The sequence below is a fragment of the Vicugna pacos genome, chromosome 12 (assembly GCF_048564905.1).
Source record: "Vicugna pacos chromosome 12, VicPac4, whole genome shotgun sequence".
NCBI lineage: Eukaryota > Metazoa > Chordata > Mammalia > Artiodactyla > Camelidae > Vicugna > Vicugna pacos.
Window position 1 is genome coordinate 4,995,843 of NC_132998.1, and position 18,297 is coordinate 5,014,139.

At 44.2% G+C, this 18,297-nt stretch overlaps 1 long non-coding RNA gene across 2 annotated transcripts; it reads left to right on the forward strand.

The window, feature by feature from the left end:
- Nucleotides 1–5,108: 5,108 nt before the first annotated feature.
- Nucleotides 5,109–17,277, forward strand: LOC140700386 (uncharacterized). 2 transcript variants are annotated; one of them, XR_012078781.1, is made up of 4 exons: nucleotides 5,109–5,403; nucleotides 5,771–5,917; nucleotides 15,010–15,944; nucleotides 16,876–17,277. It is a non-coding gene; the product is annotated as an uncharacterized lncRNA (long non-coding RNA). The 2 variants fall into 2 exon arrangements; XR_012078782.1 differs by lacking the exon at nucleotides 5,109–5,403 and adding an exon at nucleotides 5,482–5,529.
- The last annotated feature ends 1,020 nt before the right edge of the window (nucleotides 17,278–18,297 follow it).

Genomic DNA, 18,297 nt, shown 5'->3' on the forward strand with positions numbered 1-18,297 from the left:
CACCTAAACTCGCTGAGTTTGCATTTGGTTGTCTGTGATGTGCTAATAATAGTAATTCTTACCTCAAAGTACTGTTGTGAGGATTAGTTATTTAGTATTAAAGCAATATTTATTAAATACTATGTGTCAGATTCTCTGCTAGGTACTCTTCTGTGCCAAATCGTAGTCGTTCAACAATTATCGACGGTATAAGTGAGCTGTAATAGGTGAGTCAACAAGAGCTATTTAGGATAAAACGCATAAAAAGAACACTAAGTTATTATATTTAAAAAAGTTCTGCTCTCTTCTATGTGCATCTTCGAGTGTTTAGAAAGGGAAGAAAGCTTGACGGAAGGGAGGGCTGTGGGGTCGCTGGCACAGGCGGAGCCTTCATTCTTGCAGAGCGTCCATTCGGAGCAAGGAGACAATCTCTAGCAATCAGCTGGCCAGTGCCAGACCAGCTTCTGCGCACAAACAGAAATAATGACCCCTCACAGGGAGGCAGAGTAAGCAGACCTGGAGGCAACAGCGGAGAGGGTCCCGCTGTGGGGTATTCTATATGCGAGGCGTTCTATTTAATTCCAAGGGACAACATATTCAGGGTTCCTCTAACAGACTAGAAGACAAGGAGGGTGCAATCCACTTAGCAAATACTGCTGAGTTTCTACTAAATACTGCTACTGTACTAGCTCTTTGAAGACACCCGCCATGGTATTTTTCTTCAAAATGCTCAGTATTCAAACACCCCAAGAAACTCAGGTTCTGTGCAGGAGAGAGACCAGTAAGCACGTGATTAGGGCGCAGTGCTGCCCTCTCACAGGAGGAGTCCCGCCAGCCCTCCACGACGGGAAACTTGCTCTGCTCAGCCAGACTCTGTGACACGTGGGGACATTTCTAGGAATATGGCTTTCAAGTGTGGCCAGAGGCCCATGAGTGTCCTATTTTTCTCTTCCATCCAAGCAGACACAGAGGTAAATGAATGCATTGATCAGAGGCGTGTTAAGCCATCATTTCTCTCTTTGGACCCTTTGCCTCCTTGCCATGTGACTACCAGGATGGAGACGTTAGCCAGGCTGCCGCTCCAGCCAGCTCGGCACTGTCCTTGGGGGACTAAAGCGATGCTGCCTTTTGTGCCCTGCTCCCTGACACCCCGGGTGAGGGGTGGACAGGTGCTGCCTTGCCCCGCAGTGGTGACATCCAAGGCTTGCGTCAGGTGGTGGAGGGTCTAACAGACCTCATAATCTGCTCTAGTTTGAAGCTATTTATGCATAAGTAGCTTAGAAGAGTTTTGTGTTTGGTCACCCTAATCTAGCAGTGGTGCACTGGAGTTAAACGTCAACTATTAAAGACGTCTCCCTGCACAAGGAGGAAAAACGTCACAAAGAAAGGGCACCCAGCTCTATCCCGGAGGCGAGGAAGAAGCTCTGAGGGACAATCTCCAGGAGAAGAGAAGCCCACCGGGGACAGACTGCAAAGGGTGCTCCCTGCAGCGACGCGCATCACGCGCCAAGCCTGGGGAGGAGGAAGATGGGGCGGGGAGAGCAGGAAAGGGGCTAACATCGCAGACATAACTCAAAGAATTGCCCCCGGAGGGAGGAATCTGGAAACAGTGCTCCAAAAGGAATGTTTGATGGAGACAAGGATGCCTCGGTCTTTTTAAGAGAAAACTTGAGTAGAGCTGTTTTTATATTTGAAGGGTTTCCTATAGGATCCTACTGGGCTTACTCTCATATTTCCAGAGAATGAAATTAGCAGCAACAGGGAAATGACCAGGCAGCGGACTCTGCTCAGGATAAAGAAGCCTCCTATGGGAGCTGAGTAACAGCAAGGGCTCGCCCGCCCCGGACTGGTCCAGGCGGAGCTGGAGAGACACGGGCATGCGCGTTCAAGTGGACATTCGTGTGTCAGACGGAGCTCAGCCCACGCACCGCCTCGGTCTTTCCAACTCATGATTCTATCACCAGCCAATTCTTGGACACCATTCTATGCTAAAATGAGATTCTCTCTCACTCTCTCTCTAGCTTAAAGGACAGGGACTTGAATATTGCATTCAAATACTGCAAACTTTTACTCACCAGGTGAGGGCACGGTTAAAGGACAATGATCATATATTTCAAATAAGAAAATACACTTGAGCTAAAATTCTGCTACAAAATAACTCCCACATTTCTTTAAAACTCAGAAGTCACTTCCAAACCTTGCAAGACCTGTCACTTTCTTCCCTTATACACATCACAGCACTTATAGCGCTGGATTATAATTTACCTGTTTACATTGCCTTCCCAAACAAACGATGAGCTCCTTTAAAGCAAGGACTTCCATTTATCTCAGTATCTGCAGGGATATTACATTGCCTGGCGCACAGGAGGTTGAGAGCAAATTAATGAATCAATCTCTTGATTATCACCAATTTTTCGAGTTGCAATATTCTTAGTGCATTTGCTACAAAGCAAGATAACGGAGTTCAGTGTCATGGTACTGACACAAGCGTTCATTCTCTGTATCTGTGTAACCTAGCTTTCACTATTCTTTTTAATACGGTTCAAAAGATAAGGCTCCCCCACATAGAAATCTCAAGTTTCTGATTCAAACCTTGCCTCGCTCTTTGTTTTTCATTATTATTGTTAGTAGTTTTTTAAAGTTGACTTTTTTTTTTAGGTTTTCCTTGTTATCTGTCAGGTAAAATGAAATTACTAGCCCAGCTAGGAGTGTGTATACGTAAGTGACGATGCGCAAGGCATGCCTGAAAGCTCCAGCAACCTTCCCCTGCACTCTGGGAAGTTCTCTGAGGGATGCCCAGCCCCGTTTTCATTCATTCGCTGATGTGATCCCACAGTTGACTGACTTGGTCATTTACACTTTCTTATCAGGTTGTTTGTTTGCATATTCTGAAAGCTTAGCCAGGATCAAACTCTGAGTCAAGTTCCTTCACTAATTTAGAATGCTCCATCTTCCTCCTGCTGACTCTCTGTGTGGGAGTTCTGCTCTTCCCCCTAATGACATAGCGTAGTTTTCACAGAAGCTGAAGGAGCGCATGCTTCTTTCACGTCTCTGCAGTCACACATCTTATTAGAATCCTCATTATCCACAGCCAGAAGTGAATTCTCTAAATACGTTTGCCTCTGCTTTCTGAGTGGGTAAGTGCTGAGATCTGCCATATTACATTTGAGGTTTGGTTCTGGTTTCTTGGGGAAACTTTGTTAGCCCCTTATAGGTTTCAATAGTATTAATAATATGAGGTTATTTCTATATCCTGAGTGCTGTGCCAAGTGAGGGAATAATAAATGGCAGCAACCATACATTCATATGTCCCCAAAGCATGAAATTAGACCCACAGAATTAAACTCACGTGGAATAAAAATTTAGAGGCGAGCAAAGTCAAATTAATATGTTAAACAGCCCCTCTCTGTGTACCAGACGCAGCCTCCAGAGTTGACACAGCTTTCAGATGTAGGAGGCAGCACCGGGACGGGGATTACAGAGCACGGAACTTCATAAGAAGACCACTGGAAGACCGACCACCCCTCCAGGGGAAGCAAACTGGCCGGGAAGGGATGAAATTGAACGATAAAATCCCTAATTTATCGCTGCTAGAGAGAAGGCAAGTGGTCACCAGAGAGGAGCCTCCCCGTGACAGAGGAATTAGGAGCGACAAAAGGACAGCATCCACTCCAGGAAATGCCCTCCCCGCTCCTCCTAGTTTTTGCCACACGTTGAGTGCTTAATACACACAAAGCACTAACCTCAGCCACCATCCTGCTTTATCTGATTTAATCCACACAGAACCCCCTTTGAGGAAGATATTTGTGTCCCTATTTTATAGATGGACAAACTGAGTTGCTGAGAGGTGAAGTAACTCACCCAAGTAGCAGAGCAAGTTCATAAATCCAGATCTCTCTTTGCAAAATCCACCCTCTTCACTGCTATGCCAGGTTCACAGACGACTAAAGCAGTTAGCATTCTTTAGAGCGTATCTGAGAAAACTCCCTCTTTAGAACCCAGTCTTTAAGTATTGTGGCTGAACTTTGAGCCTTTTGAGAGGCAATGAATAAGAACCTGGTCATTAGAGACACGACTACAAAGCAGAGAGAGGTACAGACCTGAGCTGCATAAGGCTGAATTCTCTTGATGGTAATCAAGGTTCTAACGCTCAGAGCTGGAAGACGCAGGGAAGCAGCACATCCTCGCAACGCCACCTTAGCAAGGTTTACTTCTGCCTGGGCGCTAACTGGCATAGCAACACACCTCATCCCAGCATACAGTATTCCTGGTGCATGACAAATGGCCTGATCCCGGGAGGGCAGGGTAAGCGGCTTCCGTTTGTTCGTCACTCTGCCATCCTGCTTTATTACAGGGCCTTAATTTTCCTTTAGCTTATGCTGTTTACCACAGCTTTGTAACCTGAGGTTTATAGCTCTAAACCTCGAGCACTTTCGCCCTGGGAGAATTTACTTTTCCGTTTTCTCATCCTTCTTCTAAGAGGCAGTGGTATCTGTGTGTGGGAGCTTGATTCAAGGAATCAGTCATATCCATAAACACAGCTGCTATAAGAAACATGGATCTGACCCATTTTTATAAAAATTTGCTGTACACATGAAACTAACATTGTAAATCAACGACACCGCAATAAAAAAATAAGAATTTTTAAAAATCATCCCTTCATTAAAATAGCTGTGAAAATTTTTTTAATACATGGCGTGTATTGTTTGCAACTGACTCTGACTTTCTTCCAGTTCCCAGATTTAAGGGTCCTCTCTCGCTGACTCCCGTGCCTGTCAGAGTCGTCCCCCTCACAGGGGACATGGGGGGCGCCAAAGCTCCTGGCCAACCCTCCAGCAAAGAGCTTCATAACGTACGCCATGGTCAGCCAATGGCTTCCTTTTTCCAGAATATGCCGCTGAACATTTCTCAACATTCTCTTTTCTTCTTTTCATGGCAGAAGCCCCAATATATGAACCAATGCCTAGAACATAATGGGAAGGGGGCTTCCCGCGTGAGGTCAGTGCTGCAGTTCAACTGCTGAATCGCAGAGATCCATTCATTCAGTTACACCTGCGCATTCGGCTCCCGCCGCGTGGGGCGCTGTTTCCGGGGCTGAAAACATTAACGGCGAACAAAACCAAGTCTCTACCCATGGGAAGCCTACTTCCTAATACAGGGACTAAAAAGCAAACACATACTTTGTCAAATGACATTGCATCTTATGCGGGAAAAAATGAAGCAGGCTAAGGCAGCTAAGTAGGAAGTAGGAAGGGGTGGCGGGGGCTGTCTTAAAAGAGTGGTCAGGAAAGGCTTCCCTGTTACATAACGGAACATCGGAGCCGAGATCCGCAGGAGCACAGAACCTCGTGCACAGAGGCCACGAGGCCAGAGCTTGCCTAATGATTGAGAGGAGAAGCAGGGAGACCGCACGGCCAAAACCGGGTGAGCAGGAACCGACATGGCAGGAGGAGGGTCCAACAGGACGTACGGCTGTTGCCAGTCCTGTAAGATCTTGGAAATATTTAAAGGAAGACTCGAGTTTCCTAACCATAAAGTTGAATTTGAATGGTGAGTGTGATCATTCAATTTTGGTGACCCAGCTGGAAGGAAGAAAGACCTTGAATGGGTGGGTATGTCTGGGAGTAAAGGGGTGAAGAGCTAGCTGTATAGTACGTTTAGAGGAAAACCAGTTCAGAAGCAAAGATCTCAGTTAACAGCCATTCATTAAGCACCTGCTATGCGTCACGTTCTCCGCCAACTACCAAAAACAAACAAAAACTCCAATTTACGCCATGCTCCTTTCTCACAGGGTTTAGAACTTCCTGCCTAGAAAGTGTAAAATTCATCAGGACTGACGTTTTCAGTCTGAAGGAGATAACGTGTATAATGGGCCGTGTGGTATAATGAGAAGAAATGGGATTTTTATATAACTCTGGTTCTAAACCCAGCTTCGGAGGTAAGTGTATAAAGTACTCAGTGAGTGGCAGACAAACAACAAATTCTCAACCCATGATAGTCATTTTATTATCATTATTATCATTTTAAGCAGGAGTGAAACATTTCCTATTCCAAATGCTCTTGAGGCTACTAGGTAAATCAAACCTGAAATGTGCACACAGAGATTTTTATTAAACATTTATTTCCAATTTTCACAATTAGCAAATTACCTCAGAAGAAACAGTGTGTGTTTCAGATATCTGTTGCTGCAAAAGGAACAACCCTAAAACTTAGTGACTTTAAACAATAATTTATTATCATCTCTCAACTTCTGTGTGCTGTCTGAGCTCAACTGGGACAGTTCTCCCTTAGACTCTCTCATGCAATTTCAGTCAGAAGGCAGCTGGGACTGGAGTCACCTGAAGGCTTGAGCGGGGTGGACATCCAAGATGCTCACTCACAGGCTTGGTGGCAGCTGCTGGCTACTGGGCTGGAGCTCAGTTAGAGCTGTCATCTACAGCTCTGACCTGTGGCCTCCACAAGGGAGTACCCAAGAAGTCGAAGCAAAAGCTGAAAGTCTGCTTATGGCTGAGCTTCAGAAGTCCCAGGCACTTCTGCTACCTCCCATCGGCCCAGAACGTCACTAAGGCCAGCCCACGTCCAAGGAGAGGGGAATCCATCCCGTGACATGTAAAGTAGAAAGCACATAGAGAGAGGGAAAGGAGTGGAGGCAGCTGTCTCGGAGGCTACATCCCACAGCTCAACGCTTGGGAACTGGGGGCAGAGAGGATGTCCTTTATCGTGGAACATTCTTGAATTCCACCTTGCAGTAAAGCTTTTGCTTTAATGACAGAGACCTCAGAATTTATGTGTATATATATTTTTTTTTCCAAAAATGTTACTAACTAATTAACCAGGCCTCCACCCCCAACTTCCAGCTGTTGTGAGTCTACAAGGAAATACTGGATGGGCAGGATCCTTCAGTTCTCACACTCAGCACTTTTGGTCCAGCCAGGCTGAACCTCGTAACACAGAGGCAGCGGAAAAGGAAAAAGTAATTGTGGCCATTTGTCAGTGGCTTCACTCTTCAAAAAGCATATTCGTATTCATCAATTCACTTGATTTTTCACAACTACCCATTAGGTAAAAAGAAAAAGCAGTATTATCAACGTGTTCAACAGAGGAATTAAAATCTCTGGGAAGTGAATGGCTCACCCAACACATAGGTGATAAATAGAGAAGCTACAACCCGAAACCCTCAGAAACTAAATTCAACATCCTTGCTACTAAATCATCACACTGTTTTCCCAGCAGGTGTCTGGGGAGGGTGCATGGTTACCTTCCACGGCGTCAGTAATACCTAGCACGGCTTGAACGCTTCTGTGCCAGGCGTGGCCCCAAGCGCTTTGTGCGTATGACTCATCTCATTCTCACAACCACCATGAGGTTGGGAGGAGCTTTATTCCTGTTTGGAACCAGAGAAGCTGAACTCACACCCCCAGAAAGCAGGAGAATGAGCATTTCAGTCCAGTCATTCTGGGTTAGTGCCTGTACTCTTAACGATCATACGGAGTCCAGATACTGTTGCAATACGTCAAAACACGTCCAGCATCTTCCAAATTCACTATGAAGCTGGAATCCAAGAACTCTATGAACCCCTATGAACCCTTCTTGAATCTCTTTATATGTTCAACTTGTACCCACGTCTCGTGATAAGGCTTACCAAGAGTTCCACACTGCTTACAAAAACTAGAAATTGGTCTGATTCTCATGTGGGTAGAACACTGGTTTTGTTTCGTGGCCATATGGGCTCTTGACCTTGAATAGCTATCTAGTAAATGTGGACCATTTTTCACAAAGGCAAGTTCAAACCAGAGAATGGAGAGGTCAACACAGTTCTACTTCTGCCAGCTACTCCGCATCTCTGAGGCACATTTTGTTCATATAAAAACGTGAACTTCCGTAAGATGCTCTTGGAGGCCTCTCCCAGTTTTAGGGTCTGGGATCAAGCCCCACAGCACCACTAGGCATATAATCTGATGGCCACTTGTGAGAGCACTTTTGTACAACTGAATTAGGACTTCCTTTCTAAGTAGTCGGTAGCCTCGTATGCATTGGCAGAAAGAACAACGCTTACAGTCCTGGAGTACAGAACCATCTTTGCTAGCACCATTTTATATTAGGCCTCCAATAAATTACAAATATGTTTTTGGGCAAGGAAAAATAGCTGAGAAAATAGCTCTGCTTTGCATGATATTCTGGGGAAGTTTTCTCTTCCATGGTTTAAGAGGATGTGTGATAAAAGGAGAATACTGAGCTGCCAGTCAAAAGCCCTCAATCAAGGCTCTGTCCTCAATGCCTGTGACCTTGGAGCCGGTGACCTTGGACTGGTTGCCCTCAAGTCTGTCTCTTCATCTGTGAAATAAGAAGCCTAGCGTGCGGTGATCTTACAGTCCCGTGCAGTATTCAATTCTACTTTTAAACTGCTGCTGCTAGTCTGAATTTGAAGATAAGAATATAAATGAGAAGGCACACTCTTTTCTTTGTAATTTATATGCTATTTGGTGCTGCAGAGTTGTAAATACATTTGACATAAGGTGAAATGAATAGATATTAGTGTTACTACATAAAGTCTTTCCTATTTCCTAGTAATTGGGAAGGTGGGGAAGAGGACAAATCAAAACATTTTCAAACCTGCCACTTTAAAAAGTCCTTTCTTTAATAAAAAAAAAAAAAGGAGAGGGAGATAGAGCCATGTAATGTATTCTCTAAAAATGAGCTATTTACCTCAATTCTTGGTTTAGAAAATATTTTGGTTTTATTCAAAGGCAAATTTGGTTGGTAGATAAGATATTCTGAGGTCTAACAATGTTGTAACTTTAAGTGACATTTAAAATATTGCTCCTTGGATGAAGTTTTGCAATCTGTCCATACAGAGATAAAGAGAGTCATTTCCTAAATGAGTTCATTTTCATTACTATAGTCCATGACAGGTGCACAAAACGATGTGCAATGAAATAAGCAGGACTGGCAGATCCGTCCTATGACATCAGTGTCGGTCTTCCCTTGAGGTCCCCAGGTATCCTGCTGACATACTTCAATCTGTCTTTCATTCTCCCTTAGGGTAGCAAAATCAATGTGTTGCCAAGAACCTTGACAATCTTTTTCTACTTCTTAAATTTGGGGATTACAATGATTCCATTTTCCTGGCCAGGGATCCTTGTGTTCTGTAGCTTCTCTTTGGTTTTTGTCTCTTATTCACAGTTCCTGAACCTAATTACTAAGTGGTATCTAACATCTCCCTATTGTAATTACATAATAAAGGTGAAATAGCATAATGAGTGTTATTAAAGTAACTATGCAATATGATTCTTAATTTTATATCTATGTTAGTCATTTCCACACCCAAGCAATCATAAAAATTCCAAGTTTGAAAAGTAAGTTAACTAACTTACTAGCTCCAATTTTATAATTTATGACTAAATGTAAGGAGATGAAAAGGGGTGCTACTTGGTCTTATGAAAAAAATAAATTCCACATATAGGATGCTATATTCGTATGCGTCACAAATGGTTTAAGTCTTAAATTTCATTTGATTTATAATCTACTTTGCCTATATTTTGTCTCTCCAAAGTAGAGGCTCCTTAAAGGTAAGAAATATGTCCTAATTTTTACCATCCTATCAAATTTAAAGCATGGAGAACAACTTTTTCTAATAGGAACTTAACAAATATTTATTATTTAGAGAATGAGAACTCTGCCTTAAATAAACTAGAAATGAAGTGAGGACTTCTTTCACGGCTGGTTTTAATATCAAAGTTCGACACTTCCTTTTCTCTATGCCCTATTATAGGTTTTCAATTAGCACATATATAAGCCAAGGTGTCACTCTGTCAAAGCACCTTACATTAACAATTCTTAGAAGGGAATCTTGCTTTGGGGGAAAACATTAATATTTTTGAGACCCCTAATCTGTCCATACTGGAAGGTATTTCTTTAACTGTTGTCCCCCTCAGAACGCTGGAACTCATCTGCCACAGTTACAGGGCTGTGTACGCCCCGATCATCAGGCAGGGAGGAGGGTGGGCGGCGTCAGCAGAGAAACTGGGGTTTAAGCCAACAGAAAAGTCACAGCAAGGAGTGAAGAGGCACAGAGAAAGCAAAAACCAGGAAGTAAATTCTGGAATGAGGGTTTCTGATAAAAGAGGAATTGAATCCCAGAAGCTGGAAAGCCAGAGGAAATCAAACAAAGGCTGGCCCATCATGGTAGCAACGAATAAAAACGACCAGGTCAAAACCAGGGAATCTTGAAAACCATAAAGGGCACCAATTCAGGGGCACAGCATTCTGACGGACAGTGCGCTGTGGCCTCAGTTGTCTCTCATTCCCGCAGGAGGTAGCTTCTAGCTCTGGAGTCCGTCACACATACCAATCTTTTGTTTTTTACAGTATCAGAAAATGGCAATGGAGAGGCACTGCATTTTCCTCTGTAACCTATTTTGCCTCTTTTATTTCTTTTGGGGAGATCAGACCTCCTGCACACAAAGGAGGAACAAACCCTGTGAAGGTTCAGCAAATAATGCTGATTATGTGACGATCATTTACAACTGGCAACTCTCTCACAAAAACCCCAGCTCCCTCCCATGATGTCTGCTCACCAAGGAGTCTGGCGTGTCTGTGTGCGAACAGCTTCCGGTTTTGAGATTTAAAAACAAAATAAAGCTTACTCTCAAGGGCTCTTGTCCTTTCAAGGATGGCTTTAGTGCAAAAATCAATCTCAAAAATCTAGAGTGTACATGAAGGCTTTTCCCTTCTCCATAAACACACTTATTTAAATGCCCTACCTATCTTCCGTGACAGTACAAGAACTTTCACAAAGTTTTGACACCTAATCCATCAGGAAATTTTTCCATCATTGAGAAAATGGCTCTTACAGCTATCTCTACCCACCAGCAATTAGGGAAATTTAAGATTTATGAATCAAAGCTAAAGAAGTCATGAAATATGAATCAGTGGTTTGACCTTTACTAGCCCAGAAATCCAGAGAAATGTTTGGTGGTTTGGTGACTAAACTAGGAAATGTTCACTTTTTATTCACTGATACCCCCTTCCCTCCCAAAAATCACCACTAATACAAGTGCTCTTCATTTACGCTCTGGAGATTTGTAACTTGCCAGGACGGTTAACCAGCATGTCTGAACATGACTGTTTCAAGATGAAAGGAAAGCATTTCTGAAACCATTCTTAGTAGCATTGCATGTTTTAAAAAGAATTCAACTCAATTAATTGGCATTTTCCATATATATATATATTTCTTAGCCAATCTTTTATAATAAATTTGCCAATTTAAAACTTAACTCACTTATGTTTGGGGGGCTCTTCAGGGGCATATATCATATGCAAGCAAGCACATATAAAAGTTTATATATGTTAATGATGGGTAATCTTGCTTACAAGAATTGTACTTTTGTAGAAATATCAGTTCAAGCATTTGCTGCTATTTTAGATTTGAGAATCTTGCATAATCATTCCGAAATTTTTTAAAGTGGGGGGAAGTTTAGTATCCTCTTCATCCCTCAAAAGTAGTGCATTATGTATGGACAGACCTAGTCTAATGGAAATAACCTAGAATTATAACTTAAGCAACTTAAGAAGCAGACACAGATCCCTGTAGAGCCTACATGACAATGGAGTTGAAACAGTTAAAAGAAAAGACACTGGACCTCCGGGATTTCAGTGACATGGAGAGATTTGATGGCTTTACAATGGAAGTATCCCGACATCTCCATTTCTGCCAATGAGTGATTCGTTTTTATCTCAGATCCCAAATAGAAAGCGACTCTTCCCACCAAAGAAGGCAGAATAAAACTCCACAAGGACCAAAGCCCGGGAGTAACCCACATGCGAAACACAAAAGGCCAGAACCCTGAGCCCTGGGTATAAGAAAGCAGCATGCATCATCAAGCAAATGTCCAGCAAGCCAGGCCCCGAGAATAAAATCCCAATGGAAATAACACCCCATCCACTCTGAGAGGGGAATGAAACTTTCTCAGCTACACCATGAAAAGAGCAGAGGCAAGAGCCTGTGTGAAGACGCCCAGGTCAGCAGGCTGTGATTCACGTTGATCCAAGATTAGAGGATGTGAATGTTCCTCGGCAGAGCCTAAAGGCTGCGCTCTTCTCATCTGTGCATCCTTCAAGGTACGGAAGGATATCTGTAGGAGATACTCAATACAGACATAATTTTTTCAGTTTGGATTGCTGTCATCAATTATCTTTTTCCAAGTGAATGCAATTCTTTTCGTAGTAAGTTTCAATATAGTCTAGGATTTTGTCAGCTGGGTCTTCATAGAAAAAAACAGGTATGAGGTGTGGCCTTTAAGTGTGTATGTATCAACGCCCCGTCTACCCTAGATCAACGATGAATCTGTGAACATCTCCACCCTCAACTTTACTTTTGGTTCATTTAACCAATGACTGCTGCTCGTTTTAATAATGATAATATATCATATTCTCTTCATTGATAAATGAAAAATGATACATTCTGTGCCCATTTGGAATAAGGATCCTCAGTAATAAGTTTACCGTATTTTGATAAGCTGGTAATACTTGATGGAAAAAAAAAAAGTGGCCTTCACTCTTGGAAACACGGCCAGTTTCTTTCCTGGTGTATCTTTTTCAGTTCACAGCCAATGGCACCACCACAGTATGTAGGAAGCATGTAGGAAGCTGGCTACGTGTGCACGAGCGTGTGTATACACACACGAGCACAATCTTTCCTGTACAACTGAAAATATCATTCGACGTTGCCAAGTGAAAACGACACGTTTTTATTTAGAACTATGAAGCAGATAAACTAGTTGCAATACTTGACATGATGTGGGATCAGCCAGTGAGTTGGAGGTTTGCAAGGTCCCTGAGAGTCGTGTGAAACATGATAGCTCATAAATAATGCATGAACAGAAAATTTGGATATTTGAGAGCAAATAATCTCAGGACCCAAAAAACTCATTCTGAAAATTCAGTCTCAGGACCTGGAGAATCCAGCCTGCCACTTGCAGCTGGCCAAGAAAGGAAGCATTTCACTAACAATCCTTTTTGTTTGGATTTCCCAAAGAGCCTGTTAATTGAGGTAAACATAAGCTCAAACCCTCTTCTAAGGAAAGTTTCCTTTCTTTTGGATGAACGCCAGCGTGTTTGTTGAAGGAATGATTAATTATGTGGATTTTTTCATTGCTGTCATCCAAAGCTGCTTCTACCTGCTTTGGCTTTGAACTTTTCATGAAGGAACTGACACAAAGTTATTAGAAGTTCTTCTCAGAAGTCAAAAATTTGTCATATAAATGAAGAAATAGGCAAGTGCTTAAATTCAGTATTAATCAAAGATGCTAACCCTTTAGAAGTTGGTTTTTATGTGACTTTCATGAATCCATTAATCAAGAGTACATGAAGAGATGGCCAGGTTTTGAGTTTCAAAGATCCACCAGATATTTATTTTTAGAGCAATGAGACCATCTGTAACCTTTGAAACTGTTATAAACCAAACAGAGGGGGGGCTCTGGAATTTCTATAAAAAAAAAGTCTTGGGCACCAGTCCGTTGGAATGGAACACGGGAAATTCTTTTGATGATACATTGCAGAGCAAGCACATTCTTCCTCCTTGGGTTGCACGTTGATTTCGGTATATGCTGGAAGAGGCAGAGACTGAGGTTACGAGAAACTCAAAACTCCTCTCTTCTTGGCATCTGCATTAAGCATGCTGGTTCATTTTCTATAATGCACGGTGCGAACTTTACCAGTCATCCCACTTTCTCTCTGAGCCTCAGAGACGTGGGCCTGCAGACTAGTGCATAAGCCGCGTTGACTGCACCAGACACAGGGCAACAAGGAGCGAAGAGCACGGCTGCCGGGGCTGGGGGCTCCAGCTTGAATCATGGCTCCAGCATTTATTGGTCTGGGTGACACTGGGCCTGTTAACTGTCCTTCCTATCACTCAATTTTCTCAGGTATAATATGAGGGAAGTTTATAGTCTTTTCCCCATTAGATTGTTGTGAAGACTGAGTGAGTGCCTGACAAATAATAAGCCCCATAGAAACGTTAGCTGGTGCTTCCATACATGATGGGAGGGAGACCGAGGCTGGGGCCTCAAGTTCCCCAAAGAACAAAATGATGTGATGTGAGAGGCACTTTGCCTTGATGCCGTGGTTCTTCATGTTAATCATTCCAAAGAAAGAAAATAAATACCCAGTAAGGAATCATTCATAAAGCAGGCTAAAAATCAAGTCCGTTATACATGGTGAACAGACAGGTTTATAAGATTAGACAAGATGTATTCAACCCTAATACACAATGGAAATTATTCGCCTAAGGGTGAGCATCTAAAAGCCAGGGAATCCATGGGCTCACATTTATTTGTGTGCCCCGTACACTCACAGACACGCACCGGTGACCTATGCATTTGAAACGGCCACAGAGTCTACCAGCATTTGAGAAAAACTGGGTAGGTCCATTGAGAGGCACATCTTGAACAAAAAGACATGAAGAGCCTGAGAAAATAATTACATCTGTGGCTCTGGCAACGAGGAGAGGCAGAGGGAGGGAGGGTGGCAGTAAAGCCAGGAGTGACGCCATCACCAGAGGCCTCAGAGCATCTCAGGTGGGGCTCCTCCGTGGGAGGGGAGCAAGATGCACAGATAGGAAAAGCAAAGAAATGGAGAGCAGAGGACAGAGGCCAAGCAACCTTGGCTTTAGGTTGGAGAGGAGCCATGACTGGAAAAATCTGAGTTTCTAGGATACGAATTCAGTTTTGGTGGTTCCCAGAGGAATGCTGACTCCCAGGTGAGAAATGTAGCACTGGAAAGATATGCCCCAGGGTATCTGAGAGCTTTCCTGCGGGGCCACTGCACATTCATTGTGAGTGTGGTGCTACCTGAACATCCTGCTAACGGGCGAAACAATGCTTGTGGGTTACCAGCTAGAAATAGCCTTTAGCCTCTTGTAGCATCTGGGAACAATTCTCCAAATGGGTATACTCTCAAACATCTTTCTTTTTCTTTTCTTTTAACAAACATGTAAGCTTATATTTTCCGTTGTTTTGATTTTATTCTTAGATTGTTCCTGAAAACGGGTAAGGGGGAAATGGATACTTGTTGCTTCTATGGTTGTAGCAGTTTCCCACCGCTAAACCTTCCGCAGCATGACTGAATTACAATTTACTGGATAAACTGTGACTTAGTCCTCATGATCCGCAGATGCTCTCTGTGTAGTAAGATCCATCTTTATCCACCAAGCAGTTTTGTCTCCATCATTTATGGAACGCTGTCGACACACAGCTATAAACCTGAATGAAGATGTCAAAGTTCCGCCTCGTGGTTTTATCATCCACTTATGAAGGGTGAATGGTTTAGCCAAGTCAAACCCTTGGTGTACCTGCCCCGGGTCATTCATGGTCTCCTCTCGGGGCACGCAGATAAGCAAAATTAGACAGCTTGTAGCAGTTTTGGGGAACGTTTGTTCTGTTATTCACAGCACTCTAATCCAAATGTCTCAGTTCTTCATTCTCTCTGCCCCAAGGAAAACCCCAAACAGAAGTTACCCAGTAAGCCATTTTCTTTCGAAGAAAAATGGAAATGCATGAAGTCAACAACCATGTGGCACGTGGCTGCCTCATCACATTCATGGGGAAAAAAAAAACCATGGGACACAGGGTGCTGCTTGGAAATCCGCACTAATCCACACTTCACCATTTGCCTCTGCTTCTGACAATAATATATGCAGACACTGGCTGTGGTGGGAACAGACAAATAATGCCCCGAGTCACTCTGGGGCAGAGGTGCTGTGGGTCCAACACAGAACACGTGGAACCAGTTTCCAGCAACACAGGGATTGGCTTGGCAGGAAACACTTGCAGGAAACAGAAACCACAAGAGAAAAGACACAGCCCAAGAAGAAGGGAAATAAATGAGAAGAAGTCTGAAGCTTTTCCATTAACTGAGTGCATTCACGTCCCTGAATCTCATTTTATCCTTCTAATACACTGTACGTGGTAAGTAATCGGGTTTTTGAGGGCTCTCCCCTGATGATATTTAAACATAAAAGTTTTAATTCTTCCAGCCTCTGCTCTCAACCATGTTAACTGTCCTGACCTATCATTCAATATTATCCTGGGAAGACTCCACTTTTTTAAGATTTTCTTTTTCAGAGCAGCTTTACGGTGGCAGGAAAATTGCAAGAAAGGACAGAGAGCTCTCCTTTCCCCCTCCCCACTGCACACAGTTGCCTCCGTTGTTCACATCTCACAGGAATGTGCTGCAGCTGTTACAATTACATGTTTATTCATTTATTTGTATATCACCTTCTCTCTTTACCTTTTGTTTTTCCCCCTAGAGGCTAATGGTTGTTCATGACACCCAGAAACCTTCCAGGTAAGCCTCTAGCACTAGGCTGCCCGGGTTTGTATTCCCCTGTGACCTTGGTCGAGCTACCTAAACTCTCTCTGCCTTGGAGGTGGTAATTTTACCCACCATATAGAATTGTTCTAGCAAATGAGTACATGTGAAGGACTCAGAACAGCGCCCGGCACGTGTAAGCTCAGTACGCATTGGATTTACGGTTATTACCATTATTATCATGACTACTGCCACACTCGTTTCTCAGGCTCTCTCCCTGCCGATGTGACCTCAAGCTCCAGCCCCACACCCCTAAAGACAGAGCAAGAAAAAAGCTCACAAATGGCAACGGCCCAGAGTCCAGGTCAGGATGGACCTGTGACTTTCAGTCCAGATTGGAGGTGCCTAGGGGCCCCGGGAGGTTGCTGGGATGTTGCTGGGAGGAAGTTCGGGAGGAGCCACGAGCACCTGGCGGCGCAGGGCAGCCTCCGGGCTCACGGGCACGCGGTGTGGGGGCAGAGCAGTCATGGCCCTGACCCCCCAACACCCAACCCAACGCAGCTGCCCTTTTCTCACCATTCGCTGCAGGTGGGGAGTTCTCTGAAAACAAAACCCCGGGCGCGGTGAGCGCGGTCTTCCCGAGGCCTGGCCGGCCTGACTGCAGTGTCCAAAATCCAAGACTTGAGGGCGAGAAGGGGGCACTGCTAAGGCTCCAACAGAGGGAGCACGCTCTTCACACTCCACCCGAGGACATGAGGGCAACCCGCCGGGCCGCCTGGTGGCCTGAGTGTGAAGCGCGGGATGCCGGAGCCGCAGATAAAGGTGGAGAGGAAACCAGACTGGCCGTTCGTTAACACAGTTTGAAGTTGGGTAGCAGGTACACTGAGATTTGTGTCACTGTTTCCTCCACTTTTTTTTTGCATACCTAAAAATGTCCATGATAAAAAAGCAGAAAATGAAATAAATCCAAACCTTTTTTCTAGTAGATCATTAAGAACTGGAGGTGAGATTTCTTCTATCTTATCCAAATTCCTGGTGGCCATCATGGTTCCCCCCAGAGTGGGACCCAGTCTCTAGACACTGACTGAATGAGTGTTGGAGTGTTAAAGGTCAGACAGAGAATTAATAAACAGAGAGACAGAGGGAGACAGATGCACACAACGGTGCGTGGAGGCATGAGCATGCGCGCGCGCGCACACACACACACACACACAACACACACGGACCAGGGATAAACAGCGATGAAGAACACAGGGCCTGCCCTCATGCTGCTGCTACACGTCTTTGCCTCTTGATCCCATCAACCACTTGCCCGTGTGAGTCGGAGGCTCAGAGCAGAGCAGGGTCCGTGGCGGGAAGGGAGCAGTTATATGAACGGGCACCAGGAGTGAAATCACCTGCTTGGGCTCCTGCTCACGGGGCTCAGGAAGGTCGGAATTCAGATCTGCCCCGGCTCCCTGTCCTATGGTTTGCTCATTAGGCTTTCCTTCCTCTGCTGAAACTGACCGAGCCCTTCCATCCATCGCCGCCAGCATCACCTCAAGCCTTATATGGAGAAGAACCTACATAACCCAGGGACAGGACACCAGGCTGGCCAGCCAGTCTCCTCCACTAGGGACTCAGATGCAAACACTGTGAGAGAGTGTTTAACTAAGGGCTTGCTTGTGAGGGCGGCTGTGAGACTCTCCTCATCTAACGCTTCTGAAGGTTTTCAAACACAAGGGGAACGTCAGCTTTACCTCCCCAGGAGTGTTACAGGTTTATGACTGGCTGGCTTGGTGTGATGTGCTTTGGGAAGAGGGCTGCTCTTGGTGCCCCATTTATATCTCTGCTCTTTTTTTTTTTTTTAACTGGAGAAGACAATAATAAAACACCTCTCTCCATAAAAGTTAGTGTAAAATCAAAAGAGCAGCTCCACAGCAAGGGCATTAGTTTTCCAGGGGAAAAAGTAAGTGAGAGGCCTCAGATGTGAGGAATATCAAAAACAAAAAGATGATGAAGTTTACCTAG